General features: G+C 35.1%; 1 long non-coding RNA gene and 1 pseudogene across 2 annotated transcripts; one reads left to right on the top strand and one right to left on the bottom strand.

The window, feature by feature from the left end:
- Positions 1–2,852: 2,852 nt before the first annotated feature.
- On the bottom strand, positions 2,853–4,838 carry LOC118058822 (uncharacterized). Of its 2 annotated transcripts, XR_004689242.2 has the most exons (5): positions 4,524–4,838; positions 4,237–4,370; positions 3,790–3,965; positions 3,313–3,394; positions 2,853–3,160 (listed from the first exon to the last, which is right to left on the bottom strand). It is a non-coding gene; the product is annotated as an uncharacterized lncRNA (long non-coding RNA). The 2 variants fall into 2 exon arrangements; XR_012169539.1 differs by lacking the exon at positions 4,237–4,370 and having other exon boundaries at positions 4,524–4,835.
- Positions 4,839–6,039: 1,201 nt separating this feature from the next.
- The window catches only part of LOC118058331 (glucan endo-1,3-beta-glucosidase 1-like), a 17,529-nt pseudogene continuing 14,284 nt past the window's right edge, over positions 6,040–9,284 (top strand).

Below are 9,284 nucleotides of genomic sequence, written 5' to 3'. Positions count from 1 at the left end.
TTCTTCTTCTTCTTCTTCTACTACTTCTACTTCTACTTCTTCTTCTTGTTCTTCTTCTTCACTATATGTAAAAAACATCAATATCTATTTCTTTCTCTTCTTTTCTCTCCTCATCTCCTTCTCTTTTCCTCCATGCTCGGGTATGTCTTCTTCTTCCTTCTTCTTTTATCCTCTTAGTTTTTTTTAATTAATATGCTTCACGAATTGTTTTTTCCTTAGCTTCACTTGCAAGTATATTAAGGTAAGATCTTTCTTTTTTCTTATTTTTTCATGATTTTTCACTATATTTGTTTTTTATTTAATTTTAATTGATTTTGTTCTTAATAATTGTATAAATGTTGTTGTGAGTTTTTTTTTTTTTTTCATATGAGATCAATTTTTAGTTGATTTATTTATAGGATTTTTAAATTTTTAGCAATTGCGACTTCATTTTTTTCATATGAATTTTTTAGTTGAATTAATTTTTTTGTTTTATTTATTTGTTACAAATTTGTTTGAGTTGATTTTCTTATTCTTTTTTCCAAGCATTTTGAGTATATATTATACAATGTTGATTTATGTTAATTTAATTATTTTATAATTTTATAAAATAATTTTTTTTAAATGTTTTTAAATAATTACCGACGGATTTACCGACGGAAATTTCCGTCGGTAAATCCATTGGTAAATCCATCGGTAATAAAAAAAAATTTACCGACGCGACTATTCCGCCAGTAAATCCATTGGTAATATTATTACCGATGGAATTACCGACGGACAAAAAATTACCGACAAACGATTCACCGACGAAAATTCTCCGTCGGTGATTTAGTCGGTAAATTAATTACCGATGGAATATGTGTCTTATGCCGACGGAAAAATTCCGTCGGTAAAACTGTTAAATCTTATAGTGAATTAATGGAAGTCGGACGGGAGGAGCAAATTTATAAAACCTGGTTTAGCCCATGACTCGGTCCAAGGCATAAAAATCTTGTTAAACTGAAGGAAACAGCGTTGAGCATGGGGTACCCCGAAGCAAGCAGTGCTCTCTGCATGCTTCTCATGTTTTTTCCACTCTTTCTTTGGACAATTGAATGCCACTGTCTTCGTATAAAAACACTTGGCATCTTTTATTATATATTTAAATAGGTATAAAAACCCTCTCATTCAAATTCAAGTAAAATAACAAAATTCAACGAACCATACAGATACATAATTCATAATTTTTCCATTCTCAATATATATATCTCTTAGCAATGATTACTAATCAAAACAGGAACAAATAGCTTTGTTATTGTGATTTGGTGTTCTTTTACATATTTATTCCACTCTATCTACATAATTATTGATTTAAATATCAGAGAATCTCTAAATTCATCAAAAATAAATTATTTTGCAAGTACTAAACTTTTAATATCAAACCACCACCTTTTTTATTTACGGAGAATTGATCAAATAATAAGACATATGATAAAGCTCGTTATCCAATCATCATAAAATTTTATAATGAAAATATCATTATGGTACATTCATTTAGAAGAAATGAATTGCTTTAAAATGTTCACATCAAACTTAGAAAATCAAAGAAGAGATTACCTTTTTTTCCTTCAAGAAGGCTAATTCCTTAATTTTATAGCAAATTACTAGATAGGTTTCCGCCACCACGAATTACCTTTCGACGCATAAAAAGAGTTTCGTCGAAGCCATCGTCAAACACATGCATGCATTAATGCTTTTTTCAGCAGTAATAAGATTTTTTTCATTTTAAATCCAAAATGCATTCGCTTTTGTTTTTTAAATATTGAGATCCGTTAAATACAATCCTCAGGTCATGAACGTGACCTGACTCAATTACTTTGTTCTTTTATATTTTATTTAATAATATACACTTGATAAAAAGTCGATGATTTTTTAAGAAGTCAAAGATTGTTTTTAAGAAAAACTTCATGAATGCATCAGTGTAATTGCTCACACCATACTACTAGAGCAAGTTTGATGATTAAATACCACCACATTTAACCAATACATCGACCAGTAGTGTTTAGGAAGAGGTAAAACTCAAGTCATCAGCCAAATGACCTTTCTCAACTCTGTTTGCTAAGGCCAACGTAGTAATTGATGCATTTCATTAGCTCAAACATAATTTCCTTCATGTATCATGTTTTCCCTGGAGCCAGAGTCTTTCTCAACAAACCAAACATTTCTCTTCTGTATTATTAGCTTCACCTATTCTCGTTGGCTTTGTAACATGTTCAACTGGTAACACCATAAAACTACTCAAGAATAACAGTACCATTTTTCTCAGTTTATTCCTGATCGAGTTTTAAAATAATGCACCTGGTCTACAGACTACAGTCCATTTAGCCAGGAACCAGTAAGTTAATCAGTTGGACCACAAAAAGAAGATTTTAAGACAAAGGTGCACTGAAGTGGACTGCAAGGGTTAAGGGGGGGGGAAGACTTTGAATGCAAGGATCCTAGGAGTTGGAGATCGCAATATTTAAGTGATCTCTTTGGCCAATGTTCTGCAAGCTGCTGCCAAAGCACTACAATTTTTCCTTCATTAATAGCTTGCTTGGCACCCTGTAGTTGCCTATTATTGATAAAGTGTTTTTGTATATCAACTCAGTAAAATGCCAGCACACCCAGGAATTCATGAAAAAGGACAACTATGGGATCCAAAACGAAGCACCAATTTCAATAATCCAGTCATGGAGAAAGTTACGAACTCACTGAGTAGCAACTCTCAAAGCGAACAAACAACCCACATAACAACAACCTATACACAAACATTGTTGAGAAAGCAATAAAAATCAATGAAAAAATGACAACAATATTCAAAGCAGCAACCTCATCGATTCAGGAAAATTAATAAAAAAGCACCGATTTATAAATCGAAAGAGCGACATCTATCACATCTTCTTTAACCATTGGCTCGACCAGAAAGAATTCAGTCAGCATCACTTAATACAAAAGCAATATTATTCAAAAGAAAGATCAATAAATAACAAGCACAAATCTTGAGACCTGGAATGATTTAAAATCTAGAAAAGAAAAGAAGAAATATCAGTCGATTGGAAATGGAAGAAAGTAAAATCAATTACTCTACCTGTCTAGTTACCCTCCTCTGTCCAAAACCAATATAGAACTCATCATTCAACAGCTTCTCATTGTTTGTGCCCTGTGTGTATCGAATACAGTTGGAAGGTTTTAGTAACTAAATAGCAAGGAACAACTAATAGCTCTAGTAAAGCAGTGATTGTGGTGTGTCTAAATAATAGAAGAAAAATGAGTATGAAATTGTTGTACATTTGATAGCAGATTTATCCTTACTGCAAAGGGAAGTAATCCTCCTAATGCTGTCTGTAGAGAGAGTTTTCCGACCAGAATCCCCATTCCTTAACGAATGTAAAACCTGTTAGGTCCCCAGCATAAATATTATAAAGGTTCTCTTCGGGTGAGAACTAAACCACACTTTTGTACTGAAATTATATATATCCTCTTATTAAAACTTTAGCTGCTTAAATAGCCAAGGTGAGGTACAAATAAAACTGAAATACAAAAGGAATAATAAAGCTACTAATAACTTGGAATTAATTAAGATGTAACTGATGACCATAAATGGTGATCTAACGGGTGTAACCCCTCCTTCCATTACTCCTTCATAGCCACGATCCATGTTTAATGGCTTCTTCCGTTATGCATGCATTAACTCACGTTCAGCTCATCCCAAATATTTGGGATTTGGTTTATGGACCCTCTTAGAATGGCGTGGACTCTGAGATGTTTCAAATCGTGGCTTAACAAAACCATTGCATCCTTAAGAGATAAGATGTGGTTTGCACATCCACTTTGTAAATAAATTTATGAGCATCAATACCTGGCAACCAAGACCCCCAAGCCCGAAGATACACTCACCATCAGTAACAACAATGACTTGGATATTTCTCTCTGCCCAATCCTTCGATGCTTTAAGAATTTTTCCCCTGAAAAGTTCAATTTTCGCTTAAGACTCCATAATTGAGCACCATGGATGTTTAGAAAAGAAAGGAAAAAACTATAGAAAATCCATGTATAAAGGTGCACATGAATGAAAATGAACAAATGTTGTTGTGATAGCAATTATTCAAGCATCATTGCTGGTTGCTGGAACTACTAAGGGCGTTGAAACACAATATTCTGCACAATGGTTCGATTAGGTGCTATAACTTCAAATGTATAGTCTAAATCTTTCCTTCTTAAGGGATGAGTTTCAACCTTTTGCAAGTACACTATTTTGATAATATACTATCCCATTATTTCAGCAAGAACGCAAGAAACTTCCCCAAGGCTTTCGAGTTGAAAAGTAGCCTTCATCTACTGCTCATGGCTGTCTTGTTAATCATGTAGTCCTTCATCAGAATTCATCATGTAAAATCTGGGTTATTAAAACAGAAAGCGAAAGGGCACACACCACCGTAGAAGACAATTCTGTTTAAAAAATCTTACTTGTGCCAATTGACCCTAAAAAACACTAAAAGCAAAGCACAGAAGAGATCAAAAACCTTTCTTCCTTGGCTGACAAGCGAAAGCCCCACCCTTTTTCTAACACAGAGAGGCAATGTGTTTGGTGATGCATAGCAATGGCCAGTGAAGGGTTTGGTGATATTTGGTCGAAACTCGAAAGGGAAGATTCATATGAGAGGAAAACTGCATTTTGGTGTCTGGCCTTAACAATATTTTGAGACAAAAACACAAAGTATAATATATATTATGATAACAAAGAAGCCACGTTGCCCAGAACTCAACCGCACATACAAAACCTGAGAAGAAAACCAAACATATCTTCGAGATCAACAAAAATTTCAACACAAAACACTTTTAAATCTACAGTGAAAGCACTCTTATCTACAGGATTTCTGATCTTGTTTAGTATTTTTTTTTTTAATTTCTTGTAATCTATGATGTGGGCAAAACTACCCTGCTATTTCCAATCGAAAGTGATTTGGGTTTCTTTGTCCAACTTTTTTATTACTAGCAAAATGGTCCAATAAAAACCACATGACATGAAAAGATTGAGCAAAAGATGTCTAATTGTCTTCGAATATTACAAATAGAGTGGTTGATTTTACTAAATTTAAAATAGAAGGTATGATTTGATCAAATGTAAAATAAAGGTTATAGACACATACGGAGAGAAGATTTCCTCAAGGAGTATATGCCTCGTGTCGAAGTGGGATTGCTAAAAAAGAGAGGTGAAAATGGTATTTTTAATTAAACAAAAATAAACCATACTCCAATCAAAATCAAAATGATGTCGAGTGTGTAGGCCTAACTACAAGTCCGAACTCTAAGGAAGGACACTCCGGCGAGCAGCTGAGTGCACTGTACTGATGGGCTAGAAAGTCAGAGGTTTCTAACGTCTATCTCTAGATTGCCATGCCAGCCTCTGCAACTTCCATCACTTCAAGAACCACCCATGTCAATCTAGATGAAGTTACCATAAAGCTCCACTTCTAGGGGTCTTTAAGAGCACGGTGCAAATTAACTAAAGTACTTGTCGGTTCACAAGGCCACTTTAGGCAATTCACATAGATCAACAAACAAGTTAGGGCAAACTTCAATTATACCCCCCAATTATTGGAGTAGTGTCGATTGTCTCCACAAACAACCTTTTCTATTAATTTTATACCCAAATAATTTGGATTTTTCAATGAAGTTCTTCTAATAGAACAATAATTTTCTCCAAATCGTAGAAAGCTTGATCTTACTCCTACGTTCCATAATATTAGAAAATCATGTATAAAACAAATCTTATAAACTCAAGGAAGGAACATAGTAACAATGGTAAAAAAAAAAAAAAAAGAGTTATAATTGATGAAAAATATTAAAATAAAGACGTAAAAGAAAGTTATGATTTGGATGGAAGTCATGATCAAACATGAATGGAAAGATTTAATTGAAAATGACTGAAATTTAAGGAATAAAATTTTGTTTGGGGATGAAATTGAAACTAGTAATATAGTTAGGGGTATTCTTGAAGTCTTCCGAACAATTTAATTCATCTTGGTAGCAGTAAAGTCCATGGGATTGCTTTCTTGATTCTTGTTAGATACTGGAAGATTTCTTGAGGTCAACTAGCCAACTCCATCTCCAAAGCCAAGCCAAAACCCACCAAGAACATTCACTCAAAAAACGAAAAAATTAAGCCTACAAATGCAAGAACCTTTAGCTGAACTAGAACCAGAAGATGAAGTTGTGAAGCTCAATTTCTTCTTCAGTTATGGCACTGTCTAAGCTTCCTCTCTACAGTGTCTTCTTCTTCCTGTACATTTCACTTTTTATATCATCACAAGGTAATAGAAAAAAACCCCACTTGTATATTCACTATTTCAAGAAACTAAGAACAATCCCTTTTGTGTTTCTAATGTTTTTCTGGAAAATTTGCAGCTTTATCATCAAAAATAGCAGTGGCACAAATCAAGGACCAACAAGACAATGAGCCATTTGTGGGAATCAACATAGGAGAAGATGTGTCCAATCTTATGTCAGCTACAGAACTTGTTTCATTTCTACAATTTCAAAAGGTTACACATATCAAGCTTTATGATGCAGACCCCGACATACTCAAGGCCTTGGCTAAAACCAAGATCCGGGTCATTATTAGTGTTCCAATAATCAGCTTCTTGCTATTGGATCCTCCAATACAACTGCAGCTTCTTGGATTGGTAAAAATGTTGTTGCTTATTATCCACAGACTGTAATTACTGCAATTGCTGTTGGTGATGAGGTTTTAACTACAGTACCCTCTTCAGCTCCTTTGCTTATGCCAGCTATTGAGTCTCTTTATAGTGCTTTGGTGGCTGAAAATTTGCATAATCAGATAAAGATTTCAACTCCACACTCTGCTTCTATAATTCTTGATTCATTTCCACCTTCTCAGTCTTTTTTTTAATCAGAGTTGGATCTCGGTTATTCAACCTTTGCTTCATTTTTTATCAAGAACTGGGTCACCTTTGATGATGATTTCTATCCGTACTATGTGTTTATGCAAAATAAAGGAGTGGTGCCTCTTGATAATGTCTTTGTTCAAAGCCTTGACACCATCCAAGGAATGGTTGATCCTAATACTTTGTTGCATTACACTAATGTTCTGAATGCTATGGTTGGATGCTGCTTATTTTTCGATGAAGAATATGAATTTTACTGATGTAGTGGTTCTGTTACGAGAGTGGTTTGGCCTTCAAAGGGTGATTCAAAAGAACCTATGCTACAATTGACAATGCAGATACTTATAATTCTAATTTGATTAAGCATGTTCTTGATCATAGCGGGAACTCCTTTTCACCCAGAAATCACTTCTAGTGTGTATTTATACGAGTTGTTCAATGAAGACTTGAGGTCACCACCAGTAATCGGGAAGCAAATTGGGGATTGTTTTATTTGCGAATTCGACACCCGTGAGGTTTAATTTTGCTTCATGTATCTGAAGTGGGACTTTCTTGGCTAGAACAACCAGACCAACATATTGCATTGTTTATGGATGGTGTTGATTTCAAGCTTTGCAAGCAGGCATGGAGTTGGGTATGTGCCAGGAAAGGCTAATTGTAGGAATTCAGCCAGGGGAAGAATTGCTATCAGCCTAACATGTCAAGATCTCCATGGCCTCTTATTGCATTTGGAAAATAGCTATTACCAGAAAGCGTAAGGAAGGGCTTCTGGGTCCTGGATTTCGGGAGGGGCATTGCCAGGACCGCCACCCAACTACGATCCGAGTAAGCATTTTTCACTTCTTAATGCTTGAATAAACACAGTTCTTTATATTTCATTGAACTTATAACAGGTTTTAGGATATGATCTTCAATTTCGTCCTCAAACGACGTTATTTAACCTGTTTCTGTGTGCAAAAATTGAATGCGTGGTTACTGCTAGAACAACCAAATGTATGCTGTGCATCTACTAAAAAGTGCAATTAAGGCTCTTGAGTGGTTAAACAAGATACTTAATGCTCAAGTATTTAAATTTAACAGTTAAAAAGGTGCTAAATTGCCTTGGCCACACCAACTAAGGAAAAGTGAATGTTGAGGTGAACTTTCAAGGTAACATGTTTGTGATTCCTACTGACAGAGTCACTGGTTTCTTGAGTGATTGGATTGTGGAAAAGGGCGGGGCATAACAATTATAATTGTGCTGAAACAGCCAACCTAGGAAAATTTTATGATTAAACTTGGACCTATATGCCAAGAGAGCCCCAATAGAGTCAGGACAGGACAGTAGACAACAAGTTCAGGCCATTTATCCTCTTTCTTTTATACATTCTTGGCAGAAACTCCGTCATTGCCTTATCTACCGAATGACTGTTACCTTGAGGAAAATGGAGTCCTGTTGTGTGCTATTTTTCACTGTTATGTTTCTCAAAACCTAACATCTTTTCTCCCTTGCTGGCAGGTATGGGAGCTGTAAATTTCCTGGAAGGTAAGAAACTCTTTCTTTTCTACCTTGGTGGGCCTAATTTATTCGAACGGACATCAGCGACTTTGGTTCCTTTTCTGGTTCTTTGCATCCCCTTTTCTGGTAGTCAAAGAGATGGAAAGTGCAAACAAAAATCAAATTACTTACTGAAAACAACTTGCAACAATTTCTCACCAAATTTTCCAACTTCGGATGCTAGCAAAAAAATAACGAAAAAGGCGAGGACGGTGGTGAACACAACCAATTCCAAGTACCGCACGGTGGTCAAGATTACATCAGCTTCAAAAGGCAGTAGAATGAGGCAGTAGACAAGGATTATACAACTCTCTTGACTGTAATCTCTCTATTTTGTTATACATTCCCTTTATTGATGTCCTTGAGGTGTAAAATAACAATTTTTTTGTAATGTAAATGTGTTTTAAATTCCCTTCATGAATGATTGGCTATTGCTGTGCTAAGGCCTGTTTTTAGTCAACAAAATTCTTCATTGTAGAAGCAAATTCTCACTTGAGAGATGGTTTTTGGTAGGTCCTTCTCTGTGGAAAGGAGTTGAATGACAATTTTTTTGTGGGCTCTTCTGTGGAATCAAAAGTGTTCCAAAAAAGTAGGTTACACTATAGATACTTTCTTGTAAGCAAGAGCATACCGCAACAAAACATGAGGGCCTAGAGAAGCAGGATTTTTCGGGGCCATGATTATGAGCAAGATAATGGGAGTATTTCAAGATTGTTTGGTTTTTTTTTAAAAAAAAGCTATCAGTTTCTCTACATTTTAGCTCCATTTTTCCTTCTCTAAACAAGCCAAAAAGAATGATGTAGTTTTGTGGAAAAGGCTTGTTTTAAGAACCCAGGTTC

The sequence above is a fragment of the Populus alba genome, chromosome 4 (assembly GCF_005239225.2).
Source record: "Populus alba chromosome 4, ASM523922v2, whole genome shotgun sequence".
Lineage (NCBI taxonomy): Eukaryota > Viridiplantae > Streptophyta > Magnoliopsida > Malpighiales > Salicaceae > Populus > Populus alba.
The sequence above is the reverse complement of the archived record's forward strand: the minus strand, read 5'-3'. Positions and strand labels throughout refer to the sequence as shown.